The following is a 15,737-nucleotide window of genomic DNA, read 5'->3' as shown; positions in this document are numbered from 1 at the left end:
TAGAGGAGGATGAGAAATATGTAGCAGCGGATCATTCGGATTCGTAGCTGCAGACTGACATCTGATCTTACAAAGAATCTCTTCGTTATAATGGATGGTTTCATGGCCTGCTCAATTTTAGATTATATTTCTCGTTTGGAATCACATTGGTCGCTCAGTATGGTGCCCAAGTATTTGAAGGAGACGCTTGCTCTACTATGACCTATAATCGTGAGATTTGCTTGTACTGACTGTTTAGAAAACACCCTGTAAGAAATGTATATTGATAAAGCTGTGTACTGAGAATTCAGAATATTCAGAAATATCTGTTGAATTTCATCGGGTATTTTAAAACGAAAAGTTACACGCCTTCGTGACTTAATCAACGGGAAGTAATACACAGTGGGTGCAAATTCCACAGTCATTGTCCTCGTTGTTTACTGTACTTGAAAATGCCATTGTTCTTTTCAGTCAATATTTAGTTTATATTTACAGTGAATTAACGTTTTAGTCTTGGTTACTATTCAGGCAGATCCAGCGACAGTAAACATTGGAGGCGATGTTGGGAGACGAGTGGGTTCGAATCCCTGCCCTGAGAATGGTTCCCGATGATTTTTCCATTTTCACTTCCAGGTAAATGCCACCTGGACATTTCCTATTCATAGGGCAAAGTGAATTCCTTCCCATTTCTTACCAAGTTTCGCCATCATTTATTTCATCTTCATTAGCTCCTCAACTGAGGTTGGCGTGTGAAAGGGCATCCGGCCGTATAATTTCATCTCACCTCATTTCCAACCCCGTATCAAGAAAGGAACTGGAGGTAGACATACAAATAATAATAAGAAGAAACGACGGAAGATGACAAGACGGAAAAAGCTCATGTTTTCGCGAAGAATTTTATAACACAAAAATCTTAAAATAAGGCACAGTGGTGAAACCGGAATGTCTTTACGAAATTGAATGTCTAGTTTTCAACTATAGTTTCGATAAACTTGAAGAACTAGAAAGAAGAATCATGAGAAAAATCTTAGAACCAATTAAACAAAATAACACCGGGCGAGTTGGCCGTGCGCGTAGAGGCGCGCGGCTGTGAGCTTTCATCCGGGAGATAGTAGGTTCGAATCCCACTATCGGCAGCCCTGAAGATGGTTTTCCGTGGTTTCCCATTTTCACACCAGGCAAATGCTGGGGCTGTACCTTAATTAAGGCCACGACCGCTTCCTTCCAACTCCTAGGCCTTTCCTATCCCATCGTCGCCATAAGACCTATCTGTGTCGGTGCGACGTAAAGCCCCTAGCAAAACAAAGAATAACAGTGAAAATTAAAAGTAACAAGAAAATATACCAGAACGTAGAAAATATAGCAAAAACATTAAGAAAAAGTAAATAGCTATTTTTTGGCATATCTAAAGAATGGATGATAAGAGATTGACAAAATAAGAGAGGAGGAATGTTTTTTAAAAATAAAAATAAGGTTTTAAGAATAGAAGGATTCCAAGGACGAATGCAAAGGAAACTCGGTCCAAACCGGTCTGAGGAGAGAAGCGGGCCTCATCGTAAAGAAGAAGAAGAAGAAGAAGAAGAAGAAGAAGAAGAAAACACAGACACAGTTTCAATAGTAAAATCTATGGGCAAAATATGAAAACTTGTCATGATAAACGCAGGTGTACGACAAGGTGATGGATTATCGCGAATTCTGTATTCAACTGTATCCTACGAAAATAGTAAGAATTTGGAATGAAATTCTAAAAGAAGAAAAAAATGTTGCCAATAAATTTGGGGAGGAAAAACAAAGGTGTTGAAATTAATTGCCTGGCATTTGCAAATGATTTTGGTATGCTTTCAGAGGGTCTGACAGATGCAACAACACAAATAAATCTTTTGAAGAAATAGCCAACAGAAACAGGTTTGAGAATCTCTGAACCAAAAACAAAATTTATTACAAACATAAAAAGCGTTCCACAACTTTTGACAGCACGTATTCGTCTAACAGAGAAAGTAAAGAAATTCAAATACATGGGGAAAATAATTCAGGAAAATGGTTTAGAAAAATCTCCTATAGAGGAAAATTTACACAATGTAATGGCATCATTAAGAAATTTTACAACAAGAAATTATTATCTATACCTTTGGGAGAATAAGTCAACAACGCGATGAATACAAGAAATAAGAAATAAAATAAGAGAAGAGGAAACTATAGAAAGAGAGATTTTTAAGAATGGAAGGATTCTAACGAAGTCCAAAAAGGAAACCCTGTCCAAGGTGGTCTGAGGAGGGAAGAATTAAAGCATAGTGCAATGATGAGGGATATTGGAAAGAACGGAAAAGGAAACAACAACGAATAATAATAATAATAATAATAATAATAATAATAATAATACTTCGAAGAGAGCACAGAGGTGTTAAAATAAACTGTCTAACGTTTGCAGATGATTTTGCCATACTTTCAAAAAAATCTGAAAAATGCAGCAATACAAGTCAATATGTTGGAAGAAATAGCCAACAGAACAGGTTTAGCAATTTCTGTAGCAAAAGGAAAAGAAAATGATGACCAATTTTAAAAAGTCCAGAATTTCTTATAATAGAAATTGGTCAAATAAAGAAGGTAAAGAAATTCGTATATTTGGAAGAAACAATTCAAGAAAATGGTTTGGAAAAATCTGCTATAGAAGAAAGGATACATAAAATGGAAAGAGCATACGGTATAACTAGGAATGTCTACAACAAAAAGCGTTTATCTAAAAACCTCACAATACAACTCTAAAACACAGTAGTCAAACCGGAATGCCTATACGCAAGGGAATGTCTGGTGCTTAACTACAAGCTGAACAAATTAGAAATACTGGAATTATGATCTTCAAATGTCTTTGGAACAAGAAGTCAAAAAAAACATGGATTCATGAAGTCAAGAAAGATTTGGAAAGAAACAATATAAGAGAAAAGACAGCAACAGAGAAACAGATTTTTAGAAAGAAAGTGTTAAAAATGGAAGGATTACAAGGTCGGGAGGGAAAAAACGGGCTCAAAATGGTCCGAGGTGAGGAAAAGGAGTCATAGTGAGCAGATGGAGGAGAATTGGAGGAAGAAGAAGGAACAACAAAAGGATGCTATCTTTTTTTTTTTTTTTTGCTATTTGTTTTACGTCGTACCGACACAGACATAGGTCTTATGGCGATGAAGGGATAGGAAAGGCTTAGGAAACAGAAGGAAGCGGCCGGAGACTTGATTAAGGAACAGCCCCAGTATTTGCCTGGTGTGAAGATGGGGAACCACGGAAAACCATCTTCAGGGCTGCCGACAGTGGGGTTCGAACCCACTATCTCCCGGATGCAAACTCACAGCTGCGCACCCCTAACCGCACGGCCAACTCAACAACAAAGGATGAATCATTGCAATTGTCACGTCGCCCCTAGAAAACCCTAACGGAGAAATAATAATAATAATAATAATAATAATAATAATAATAATAATAATAATAATAATAATAATAATATTCTTTTTCTAATTTTATCCACAGCAGCATGCAGCTCCGACCATCTCGGTGGGAAGTGTTCGTGCTGGAACATTGATGTAGTTGCGATATTCTGTGTATCATATTATGGGAACACGGGAGAAGCAGGGCAACGTCGATCATAACCTAAGATAACACGGGAGGGAAGCTGAGTGTATTTCCGTCCACTCAGTTTGATGCCCAGCCAGCGAGCCTAAGTCTGCACAGCCATCCATCATCGCTCAACCCCTTATAGGCGTAGCACACTTGAGTAGCTTTAGTTAGGGAGATCCATCACTACCCCTGCCATCTTCAGCCCACAGCTTCTTCTATCTTCCTTCCGGCCTCCCCCCCCCCAGGTGGGACCACGACACCGGTACACTCACGAGACCAAATCTCTCCACCTTCGCTACTCCTACAAGAAACTGTATATTTTAAAATTATATTCGTACAGGATTCTAAATTATTTCTAGTGGCATGATCGTTACGACATTCACTCGTGTTTTACTACATACAGATTATAAAAATAATATTGCTGTCTGCTTATGCTGGACCGGCTCTCTGATTGAACGGTTAATGTCAAGACCTTCGGTACAGAGAGTCCCGGATTCGATCGCAGGACGGGTAGGGATTTTAATCGTGTCAGGTAATTCCTCTGACACGCGGTTTGGGAGTTTGTGTTTGATCTAACACATTCGTCTTCATATACACACAAAAAATCACACCACCAACCACTTCCCGGGGTAAGGAAGGCCATCCAGTCGTAAAACAGGGTGAAGTCTACACTTACGGCATAGTTTCTACCTGACACCCCACCAGGGAGTAGAAGAAACAGTGAAAGAAGAAGAAAATACCATAAAATGATTAATCATAATGTTATTGGTTTTACGTCCTACTAACTACATTTTGTTTGACGCCGAGGTGCCGGAATTTTCCCCACATGAGTTCTTTTACGTGCCAGTAAATCTACCCACATAATGTTGACGTATTTGAGCACCTTCAAACTGAACCGGACTGAGCCAGGATCGAAGCTTCTAGGTTGGACTCAGAAGCGTATTATTATTATTATTATTATTATTATTATTATTATTATTATTATTATTATTATTATTATTATTATTATTATTCATCGTTAGGACCACTAAGGACCGCAAGATCTCAACTGTTTGTTGAGGTTTTCATCCTTTCGGAGTGCATTGGAATGGACATACTTCAGTCGAGTTGGGACTTCTTCTTGATGAACCTAAGTTTGTATTGTTTGAGTGGTGGTCGAGTTTATTCCATACTTTAAGCGATCCTTATCGATCTTCTTCTGCTCCTTCTTTTTCTGGTGCTATCTTCTTTCATAATGTTTGCGAACATCATAGAATAATTTTCCCTATTTTGAGTCCGGCCCCATGGCTAAACGGTTAGCGTGGTGACAGTGGTCCCGGATTCGATTCACGGCAGGATCGGGAATTTTAACCATCATTGGTTAATTTCTCTGGCACGGGGGCTGGGTGTATGTGTCGTCTTCATCATCATTTCATCCTCATTACGACGCGCAGTCGCCTACGGGCATCAAGTCAAAAGACTTGCACCTGGCGAGCCGAACTTGTCCTCGGACATTCCAGGCACTAAAAGCCATATGTCATTTCATTCACTCCCTATTTTGAGTTTCCCGCATCACAGTTGCCTTATCGTAGATGTCGAACTCCTGTCGGAGATTCTGCGCCCAGGATAATCTACTCCACCCGCGTTACCTGTCCGTTCTACCTTGCCATCAATGATCAATTTGTATTGTTATCTTTATTTTTTAAAGTTATGTTTGCATCACTCCGTTTCCATACCGACTTGGCCGTGCGGGATTGATAGCTTGGAACCAGGATATCTTGTTCGTAAGTTGAAGTAATGGACACGTAAATGGCGACAATGGCTGCTGATACAAGGAGATGGGAACAAGATCTGGAAGAAATTGGAAATAAGGGGATAAATAAAAGGATGGACGAAGCTGTGATTTCGGTGAAGTAGTCACCAGAGGCTAGGTTGACTAGGAGAATAATTCGCTCGGTCAGGGAGGGTAAGGGCAGCAAAGGGCGAGTAAGCGACGATGGTTAGACTCAAATTGTAATGCTTTAAATAATGATAGATTGCGTGCAGGTCGTTCTATCTGACGTCCATTGGTGACTTGCACGTTTGGGAGAGATGATTATGAAAATGAGGTAGGGAGAGGGTTAAATCCGGTATCGACACACAGCTATTCCTGTCGAATAACATCAAGAGGTCCGCTCAAGTTTTAACGCTTCCATCTGACGGACGAATCACCATCAACAGCGTTGTACGCCCTCACTCAATATGAACACTGGGGAGAGGTTAGGCATTGAATACAGGATTTTGGCATGCAATCCAGGATTAGAAATTGTATACCATCACTTCTTCTACTCTGCCGTCCACCATTCTGATGGTGACATTTTTTCTACCAACGGTGTTCGAACCGGCTAAGCAGGGTGTCAGACATTATAGATTTGACGCTTTAACGATCCTGGTTAGCATGCCACACTGATCAGTGTCCACATCCATGAGTTTCGAAATGTTTTTCACCACCTGGGCTGTAGATGTGCACGGCTGAGTTACCGGTAGCGCGCAACTCGCCTCAAGACTCTTGGTCGCCTTAGCTCTGAAATAGTCGCCACTCTATAAGACTTTTGACAGTGAATTTTAAATTTTTGGAATTGTGACAAGTCGCTCTCCGTTCTCGAATGCGTTTTCGGTCATTTTGAAACCATTTATTGTCCTTATGTCGCGATAGGTCCACCCCTGTAGTGTAGCGGCTAGTGTGATTAGCTTTCACTCCTGGAGGCCCGGGTTCGATTGCCGACTCTTCCACGAAATTTTAAAATTGGTTCGAGGACTGGTAGGGGTTCCTCTCAGACTCTGGAGGTCAACTGAGTAGAGGGGCTCGATTTCCACCTCAGCCATCCTCGATGTGGTTTCCCGTGGTTTCCCACTTCTTCTCCAGGCAAATGCCCGGATGGTACCTACAGTAACTTAAGACCACGGCCGCTTCCTTTCCTCTTCCTTATCTATCCCTTCCAATCTTCCCATCCCCCATAAGGCCCCGATTCAGCATAGCAGGTGACGCCGTCTGGGCGAGGTACTGGCCCTCCTCCTCAGTTGTATCCCCGACCAAATGTCTCACGCTCCTGGACACTGCCCGTGGGGCGATAGAGGTGGGATCCCTCACTGAGTCCAGAGAAACACCAACCCTGGAGATTAAACGGATCAAATAAGTAAGTAAATAAATAAATAAATAAATAAATAAATAAATAAATAAATAAATATTAATAAATAAATATTTACGGGATAGTTTGAGAAAAGGATATATTTCGCAAATCTTCACACTATATTTTTTTTCTAATTTACACTATTAGATTTTGTTTCTCCGCATAATTTTAAGTTTAATTTTATAATTAATTATATGTAACTAGAAATCCTAATACTCTGTAGTTTGTACAATGTAGTACATATGAGATGGTTTGGCATAACAGCAGGCTTCATAGCCTGAGCCACGCCACAAGTCAATAAATAAATAAATAATTATAGAGCTCAAACGACACCTCCCACGACGTGCGCTACCTTTCTGGAGTCCAGAGCTACACGAATTGTTAATCGCGCGGCACGGCTGTTCTAGTACCTGCTCTTGTCCTCGGACACTCGCGGCATTAAAAGCCATACGCCATTTCATTTCATTTGAAGAGTAAAATTATATTGTACACACACAATTCATAGACCATTATACTAAATTTAAGAACAATGTCTTCACTGTTGTATAATTCACATGTAGCTCTCAACTTAGCCGATATCTCGTACACGTTAGCAGCGGATATTACAAGTCAGTGCAGGTGATGTAATTGTGAGACACTTGGAATTCCGAGTATCCACGTTCAGAACGTATTTTTCGCCACTTGTTGAGAAAATCCGGTGGATGAGAAATTATTTCTTTGAAAGTGAACATGAACTGCCCTTCCTTGAGGAAGATCAACTAGCGGACGTATCTTGTCAGAGAGAAGGTGAAAAATAAATTGAGGTACGATACGGATGGAGAATCAGATGGAATGGCATATTTAGTTCCAGGAAATTCCATGAATATATCACAACTCCACGTCTCTGACCGACGTTTGGGCGGGTCCATGACATCCCCTATAGCTTTACAATTTCTAGAAAGGAAATACTGCGTTGAATGCCTTTCATGACAAAATACCTGTGTGCAGTACGGCTCCATGGCTAAATTGTTATCATGTTGGCCTTTGGCCACAGGGGTCCCGTGTTCGATTCCCGTCAGAGTCTGGAATTTTAACCATAATTGGTTAATTAACCTGTCACGGGGACTGGGTGTATGTGTCGTCTTCATCATCATTTCATCCTCATCACGACGCGCAGGTCGACTATGGGGGTCAATTCAAAAGACCTGCACCTGGCGAGCTGAAGTCCTCGGACACCTCCCGGCACTAAAAGCCATACGCAATTTTATTTCATACCTGTGTGCTCTCACACAAATGAAAACGAAGTACAGAAACATAGGTAATGTAGAGGCTGATCTTCCGTTCGAGTGACTACGCTTGTCTTTGGAAAATAGTACCACCCGTCCCATTGATCCAACAACCAAAACAAGCGAATTTTTTCAAGTGAGTTTCCAGTTCCAGACTGTTGTGATTATTAGCCAAGTATCACATTGTTTTATAATTTCTGTGCATTTATAAAGGAGTTCTCAAGGATTTATCTTAGATCCGACTGGCAGGTTCGAGCACCATAGCGGTCAGCCAGAGAAGGTTAATCTAAAAAGATTAAAATTACAAACTCACTATCCCTTACTACAAATCTACTGTAAATATCACCTTCAGGAGATTGAAATAATAGGGATAATTGTCGGAGCTTGCGATACCGTACCTCGTCACTTAGTCGCCACGTGGAAGCGCTTCCAACTTCCAGTGAAGTTCATCCCCGAAATTGTGACTCCCGTCCTCCGAAGCTCCATCAAGATCCTGAGACACCACCTCTACACCTGCAGCTCTGAAATGCCGCACTATTCATACTGTTTCTTTATAATTTAGAGTTTTCTTCAATAAATAGAACTGTACAGAAAATTGTATATGCTTTGCCTTGCACTTAGTTGCAGCCTGTAAATACAGGAGGTTGTTCCTAAATAAATGAAATGTATGTAAATGAGTTAAATTAAACTTTACCGGGCGAGTTGGCCGTGCGGTCAGGGGCGCGCGGCTCTGAGCTTGCATCCGGGAGCTAGTGGATTCGAATCCGACTGTCGGCAGCCCTGAATATGGCTTTCCGTGGTTTCCCGTTTTCACACCAGGCAAATGCTGGGGCTGTACTTTAATTAAGGCCACGGCCGCCTCGTTCCAACTCCTAGGCCTTTCCTATGCCATCTTCGCAATAAGACCTATCTGTGTAGGTCAGTGGCGAATTTCTCATACATGCGACTGATGTGTTACATCCCTTGTATTTTCAACGAAAAATAAATATTCATTGCTCATATTTTCAATGGAAGTTATTTGTATAAAATTCAAACGCACAATTATCGATACTCAGAGATGGAAGTAAAGAGCGTGGCTGGTTAGAGACTGTTACTAATTATTGCCAAACTACTCCAGAGATGGCAGCACGAGAACCGAACCCTTGTTGGTTTTTGATCTCTTCCGCGGGGTTGGAATGCGGAACGAACAGCCGCATCCGTCAAGAGGGCGGTGCAAGGTGGAATCCTGTAAGTTATCGCGCGTGGCCGGGATTTATTTGTTGTTTTGTGAAATACTGGAGCTCTTACTTGTGAGTGGTTCTTTTCTTGTACTATAAATGAGGATATATGACAAATGTGTGTTGTGGTATTATAAATAATTGAGTTTCGTGTGCTTGTAATGTAAATATGAAACAAAGAAAATGCGGGAATGATGCGATTTTGAAATGACATCACACCGATCAGAGATTAGTTCATCAGGCATGGCTGTAGGAGCGCCAGGGTCTCGCGTTTCTACCGCGCAATCCGAACTGAATTATTCTAATCATTGTGTAATCGAATGGTTATTAAGAGACACATTTAGTTTGCTTTCTTTTAAGGAGATGAGCAGAATTATAAATGAATAACAACCGCGTCCAACTCTGAATGTAACTACACAGCTTAAGTAGTGTGTTCGTCATTTCGACAGAAATATTTATGAAACAGGCCATTGGATTGGTGGATGTGAGATTTTAAATAAACTTTTCGGTTGGCCCTGTTTGTTGTTTTCTCTTGAGAAATGTGTTTGGAATGACGGTCTGTTTGCGTTGATGTTTCCAATTTTTTTCCGGTTACATCCCCTAAACAAGAAGTCAGGAGTTGCCACTGGTGTCGGTGCGACATAAAGCCACTAGCGAAAAAAATAAATAAAACCTTTGAAAGAAAGTAAATATTAGACTACACCAAATTTATGCGAATAAAATCAAGTATGGTATCATTACAAAATTCTGTTTGTTTTTTTTATTTACTGAATGCAGTATTTTGTTCTGTCCTTGGTCATGCATGCGATATGCTCAGGGGGTCTCAGTGACAAAAAGGTTGGGAAACGCTGCTCTACGGGGTCGGATGTGATGTGAGATGAATCATGGTTGTGAGTTTTTACGATGAAAAAATGAAATGGCGTATGGCTTTTAGTGCCGGGAGTGCCCAAGGACAAGTTCGGCTCGCCAGATACAGGTATTTTAATTCGACACCCGTAGGTAACCTGCGCGCCGTGATGAGGATGACATGATGAATACGACACATACACCCAGCTCCCGTGCCAGCGGAATTAACCAATTATGGTTAAATTTACCGTCCCTGCCAGGAATCGAACCCGGAACCTCTTTGACCAAATGCCGGCCATGAGCCGGACAGTTTTTACGATAAAACCTTGTTTGAACCAGTAAGGAAGGTGTGGCTGCTCTGAGAGTCACAACACACACTTTCGGGACCACAGCCCTACAGCCAACTCACTTCCTTTATTCAAAATGCATTTCATTGATCGTAATTGTGAACTCACTTTCAACTTCCAAAATATCCGGTGTTTGATCGGAACTGCGAACTTACTTTCGTTTCATCACAACAGTGTAAACGCCGCATTGAACCTTGCCCTCTCTTCTGAACTTCTGGAGTTTGTCACCTTCATGTTGATTCAGTTCAGTACGACTCCTACGGCATCAGGGCTTGCGGTTATAATCCTAGATTTAAATTCATTCGTGATGGCCTTTTAATACTCCCACATTATACCGGTGTAGTTAAGCGGTAATAACTGGATAATACCTCCCAGGTAGGAGGTCGGTAAATCCCATACGGTTCAGTGATTTAAGCCTATTCTGAGACAGTCATTTCGCTTGTTTAAACTTGTACAAACGTTTGTCCACCAAATCAGGTTTTCTCTCCCCTTGTGCTATTGCTGAACTTGCGGAACATTTGGCCTCTTTTGTATGATGTACCGGTCTAGATTCTTTTTTGAACGGTTATTGTCCGGGTTCCCCCCACCCCCTTCCCTGCCTTCTGCACTTACCTTGCCTGCTAGCATCCTGCCTGTTCCATTACAATTGCTCTCATCCGCAACGATAATGGCTGCTCTTCACCTATGTGGGCCGCTACAGCTCTGGCCAAGAGTACAGGAGCCTCTCCCTGCAGCATTGTCAAGTCGCACCTTTGTACAGCAGCAGATCCCATGCTGCTAAACCTAGATACCATCCATCATCCTTCAGATATTGTCGGCCTTAGCATGTAATTCAACATATTTGATTTTTGTCTTAGTGTTATTGCCGATGAGCCTCCGTGGCTCAGGCGGCAGCGCGCCGGCCTCTCACCGCTGGGTTCTGTGGTTCAAATCCCGGTCACTCCATGTGAGATTTGTGCTGGACAAAGCGGAGGCGGGACAGGTTTTTCTCCGGCCACTCCAGTTTTCCCTGTCATCTTTCATTCCAGCAACACTCTCCATTACCATTTCATTCCATCTGTCATTCCTTAATCACTGCCCCAGAGGAGTGTGACAGGCTCACACAGACGGCACAGTTCCTATCCTCGCCGCTAGGAGGCTTCATTCATTCCATTCCTGACCCGGTCGAATGACTGGAAACAGGCTGTGAATTTTCCGTATTATTGCTGTCTCAGGTCTCCTGAGGAAGACGTAGATAATAACTGATGCTACAAGAAATATAATAGAAGCCTTTGGAATGTGGTATTACAGAACAGAACGAAACAATGACACTAGCAGCCCTTTATGGACATTAACCTGCCAAGACCTGCCCATTCAAATGGCCTGCTGATATTGTAGTGTCACAAGAGCAGTGTGACGACATCCTCTGAAGTATTGCTTAACATTCGTGACCGGACCTAATCCTTCTCATACCAGCCAGCTCGAAAGTAAAAACAGTAAAATCGTGTCCTCGAATTACTCCAAGTGGTGCAGCTGCAGCCAAAAGCGTGGATTCAATTCCAAACCACTGGACAGTGTTCATATGGAATGGGGGCGTATGACGTTGTTGATTATGATTCATCCGTCGGATGGAGCCGTTGAGCCTTGAACAGAACCTTTGGTGTTATTCGACAGGAGTAGGCTATGTGCTGACATCTCCGTACCACGTCATCATCATCTCACACCCAGCCACGCAGGTCGCCTATGGATGTCAAAAAGAAACACCTGCTCCAAGCGAGCCGAACATGCCCTCGGAAACTCCCGGCACCAACAGTCATACGATAAATTAAATAAATAAATAAATAAATAAATAAATAAATAAATAAATAAATAAATAAATAAATAAATAAATAAATAAATAAATAAATAACCGCACTACCTCGTCAATCTTATATCTCTGACTGGGTCGAGAATGAAACCCGTCCTCCGAGGACAACAACTACTAGCGCTACCAGTTCCAGTACAGAGATGGGAAGATTGGGGCTACAATAAATAGATAGGATTAAAAACGTAAAGGCATACCGTACTTATCACGTGGTGTGTCCGGCTACGTTGCTAAATGGTTTAGCATGCTGTCCTTTGGTCCAGGGGGTCCCTGGTTCGATTCCCGGTGGGAACGGAGATTTTAACCTTCATTGGTGAATTCCGATGGCTCTGGGGCTGGATGTGTGTGCTTTCTTCAACATTAGAATTCATCATAGGTAGGGCCCCATCCTCACAGACGCGCAGGTCACCTGTAGGCCTACGGCGTCAACTCGAGAAAGTCCTCCACCAGGTCTCTCTGGAGGCCACACGCCATTATTATTATTATTATTATTATTATTATTATTATTATTATTATTATTATTAATATTATTAGCGAATAAGCCCATTAGGACTACGCAAAGTACTTAGAGCAGTGCTTCTCAGGGTGCATGCGCCAGTGCATTGCACTGTGCACGGTGCAAAAGACGACTTCGCTTGGTTGACCAGAGTGCAGACCCCCAGTCTTCGATTTGGACCAATAGCTCTGTCTCTCTCTCTTTCCTTACGCCTGTCTCGCTCGATCTGCCTGTCTCCCTCTTCCTCACTTGCTCCGTAGTTCTCCAAATCCGAGCCGAGTTGAGCCGAGCTTAGCCGAGTCGTCCCGAGACGACGCGCTGGTCCAAACCGAGCCGAGTCGGACCGATGCACTGTGCGCAGGACATCTGCGCCTCAGTTTGCACAAGTGACGTTTTGGGTGTTTGAGAGGCCCTGACTTAGAGGCATGCATTTGCCTTCCTTTGTGCCCATATTTCTTTAATTATTTTACTATGGGCTTCCTTTCTGTCTTCAGACAGATCTGAAGTTTACCCGGTTCTGGGCACCTGCTGGTGTAATTCCTGCCTGTTTTAGATCAGTTTTGATTTCGCCAATCCATTTCATTGTGTCTATTTTGGCTTTACTGCTGTTTTAATAAAATTCGAGTATTTGTTTCGTCAGTCTGGGTGCATTCTTTTAATGGGTCCATAGAATCTTAACCTGCGCTTTCTATACCACTGTGAATATTAGTGTGTTGTTTGATTACCTGTCTGCCTCTGAGCCGGTATTGTCCATCGGTGAGTTTTGGACCTAGAATTTTTCTTATGACTTTGCGTCCCTTATGTTTTCATTGTCTGCTTTATTATTATTATTATTATTATTATTATTATTATTATCATCAAGTTGTTACGGACCAACCTGATCACGCCGTTTGGGTTACGTAGCTGTGAGCTTGCATTGGACAAATGGTCTGTTCGAACCCTGCTGTCAGCAGCCCTGAAGATGGTATTCCGTAGTTTCCCATTTTTTCACTATGCTTTAATTAAGGCAACGGTCGCTTCCTTCCTAATCCTAGCCATTTCCTTTCCAATCGTCGCCATCTTCTTAGTCGGTGCGACGTAAAACAAATAGCAAGAAAGAAAATCAATTTGAGGAAACGAAAACGATTCGGCGAATTTGAGCACTAAACGAGAGATTGGCATGACTTCTCTGGGTAGTTTTGGAAGGAATTTCATGGGGTAAGAATGTTACACGAAGGCCAAGACATGTAGTTATGGAGAACAGGTGGTTAGCATTTAATAGGGTAGCAGAGAGGACAGCGACAAACAAGTCTATGAACTGATGGCCCAAAAAAAAATAAAACAACTTCATGTTTCTTCAAGTTGAGAACACGTTGGCAACAATCCGTCCACTTTCAGCGAGTCTGGTCTCTTTGATAACCTATATAGCTGGTGCCAGAATTAGTGTGTATGTTTCTATGTTATGTGTAGGTTTGGGTAAACCTGTATATTATGTGAGGTACTGTCCTAAAATTCTCAGGGGTGAAATGAGAAACTATAACAGACTCTTCTACGAATTTCCAAAATTTGAGTCAAAATTATAAGATTAACCGTTCACATTTGCCACCGATAATTCTGATCATCACCTTTTTCAAAAAAAAATATTTCTGCTTCCCCCATTTGGAGGTTTCCAAAGAGACAAAGCTTACATTAAAAGTACATCAACTACAATCGTCATGTAAAATATGTCTATAAATGATCGGGATACCATTATTATACCTATTGCAGTAAAAATCGTATCAATAAATAATTTTGAAACCCACGAGGAGCTAGATATAGCTAAGAGTATAAATGATTTCGTACGTTAAGGAGACTTTCAGGGCTGCTAACCCAATGTCCTTGATAAATTGGTTATACAAATTAAATTAGATTTCTTACTAAAGTTGTGAAATATGCTCCTATCATCAATCCTAATATCTCTATGGAGTCCAGGTGATATTTCTCAGGCTAATATGAAATTGTAGGTTCATATATATCACATTTTCCTCATGCACATCATGTGGTTGAGTAGATGATGTCTCGATATCATTCAGTTGTATCGCATAAAATATTCGGGTGTGTCATGAATCAAATTTTCGATTTAAGTGTGTCGAATGGATAATCGATTAAAATAAGTGAATACATGAACTCTCAGGGAAAGCAGAAATAACCTTTTTCCAAACGTATTCCCAAATGTTGAAACTAAATTAGTGCATTAACTGTCTTAATAACATCAGTTTTCATTATATTATTTCGAAAGTATTCACTATTCAATTGCCTAATTCATTCGAATACAGCTCCGAATGAATAATCAAAAAAATAATCGAATGGAAAAATTCACTATTCGATTGCCTCATTGATTCGAATGGAATTTCGGATGGTTAATAAAACAATAATCGAAAAATAATCGACTGGAAAAATATTTACAATTCGATTGCCCCATTCATTGGAATAGAGTTTTGAATGAATAATCGAAAAAATAATCGATAAACTGAAATAATCAAGTAAGCAATTACTTTGTATTCGATTATCTCATCATTAGTGTAAGGGTAATGCAGAAATACGAATTTTTGAAAACTTTTTTCATTCGTTTCTCCCTGGTGATCATAATGATCTTATTTGTGACGAGAAAATATTTTTTCTTTTATGTAACAAACGGGTGATAAAAAACATTGCTGTGGTAGGGAACATGTTAAATAGGTTTTCTCTTTGAGACTACCGCAGGTTGTCATTACTATGTAGTTAGGCTACACAATAATTCACGATTAACTTCAGTTTGAGGTAATTAATTCATTAATTAAGACCCTAGATTCCAAATTAAACCAACACATTCTTTCGGGTTTTACTGGAGAGAAAATCTCACATTAAGTAGCATGTAGATGGCGCAGGACACGTGGTAAAAATCTCAAGGAAAGAATTTTCCGAAACAAATCCTGTTGACTCAGCCTTTCGCGAGTTTTGCAACAACTATTGGTTTCAATGCAGATTTTTTCAG

This window comes from Anabrus simplex, chromosome 1 (assembly GCF_040414725.1).
Source record: "Anabrus simplex isolate iqAnaSimp1 chromosome 1, ASM4041472v1, whole genome shotgun sequence".
Taxonomy (NCBI): domain Eukaryota; kingdom Metazoa; phylum Arthropoda; class Insecta; order Orthoptera; family Tettigoniidae; genus Anabrus; species Anabrus simplex.
The sequence above is the reverse complement of the archived record's forward strand: the minus strand, read 5'-3'. Positions refer to the sequence as shown.